Source organism: Sander lucioperca, chromosome 21 (genome assembly GCF_008315115.2).
Source record: "Sander lucioperca isolate FBNREF2018 chromosome 21, SLUC_FBN_1.2, whole genome shotgun sequence".
Lineage (NCBI taxonomy): Eukaryota > Metazoa > Chordata > Actinopteri > Perciformes > Percidae > Sander > Sander lucioperca.
In genome coordinates this window covers 24,466,854-24,468,670 of record NC_050193.1, presented here as the reverse complement: position 1 = coordinate 24,468,670, position 1,817 = coordinate 24,466,854, and positions in this window count along the sequence as shown.

Sequence of the window (1,817 nt, the reverse complement as noted above, 5' to 3'; positions counted from 1 at the left end):
CTTTTGTATCTGCTTGCTATGACAGTTAAACTATGTCACTCTTTTGTGACTGAAAACCACTGCACTGCTTGAATTGGTTATTTTGTGCAGTTATATCAATTTTATATTGTTTTATTTTGTCCTACAATGTCCCATTCTTGGGGCAGACAGCATCAGGCATGAGATGTAAGAAGGGTTCAAAATTAGAATCAGCCAAATGCTGGTAAAATATGCAAGTGGCTGGTAGATTTGCTTCACTCACCAGCCCAAAAAAACAATGGTAAGCTATTGAGTGGCAGGTAAAATATGAACATTCACTAGCCATTTGGCTGGCAGACAAACATTTTTTAACCCTAGATGTGAAACAGAGCACCGTGAGAAAATAGATGTCATAAGACTTGTTGCATTAAAAGTATTTTTGTTGGTTATAATATTGCCATAAAATACTATGTATGTATTCAGATTTTAGTGCAGATTTGGAAAGAAATTTATTTATTTTGAAAGTATTTACCGGTAGCACTAGTATGCTATCATATTTCTCCAAATGACACCGGAAGCTATCGCTTTTAACAAGTTAAACTGATCTTTAGATCAGAAAATTGTTAAAACAAGAGTTAATTTGTAGAGTTAATAGCATAGCTAATATTATTATTGCAAAATGATAACACTAATAAGTTGTAAATATTGAGTTAAATAACTATACAACACAGCCACGAGAAAATGTAGCATTGCAGTTCCTCACTGTGACCACTAGGGGACAGTTAACACCCATGATTAGAAATGCACTTACAAATTAAAGGCTTAAATGTCCGATTAAAGCTATGCTTTGGCTATATTTGGGCTGGGAATTTAAGCCATGTTGGGACTCTTTTTCCGGCTGCTCTAAGAGCGAAATGTCCTGTTAAGTCAGACTCATTTCACCTCAGGGTGATACTATACACATCCCGTTCTGTCACTGGCCAATATCGGACCATTCCGATCCAGGATTTTAAAAATTAAAGGCTTAAACGTCCGATTAAAGCTATGCTTTGGCTATTTTTGGGCTGGGAATTTAAGCCATGTTGGGACTCTTATTCCGGCTGCTCTAAAAGCGAAACGTCCTTTTAAGTCAGACTCATTTCACCTCAGGGTGATACTATACACATCCCGGTCTGTCACTGGCCAATATCAGACCATTCCGATCCAGGATTTTAAAAATTCAAGGCTATTCTTTGGCTGTATTTGGGCTGGGAATTCAAGCCATGTTGGGACTCTTTTTCCGGCTGCTCTAAAAACCAAACGTTGTGTTAAGTCAGACTCATTTCACGTCAGGGTGATACCATACACATCCCAGTCTGTCACTGGCCAATAACGGACCCTTCCAATCCAGGATTTTAAAAATTCAAGGCTATGCTTTGGCTGTACTTGGGCTGGGAATTCAAGCCATGTTGGGACTCTTTTTCCGGCTGCTCTAAAAACCAAACGTCCTGTTAAGTCAGACTCATTTCACCTCAGGGTGATTCCATACACATCCCGGTTTGTCACTGGACAATATCGGACCCTTCCGATCCAGGATTTTAAAAATTCTAGGCTTAAACGTCCGATTAAAAAGCTATGCTTTGGCTGTATTTGGGCTGGGAATTCCAGCCATGTTGGGACTCTTTTTCTGGCTGCTCTAAAAACCAAACGTCCTGTTAAGTCAGACTCATTTCACCTCAGGGTGATTCCATACACATCCCGGTTTGTCACTGGACAATATCGGACCCTTCCGATCCAGGATTTTAAAAATTCAAGGCTTAAACGTCCGATTAAAAAGCTATGCTTTGGCTGTATTTGGGCTGGGAATTCAAGCCATGTTG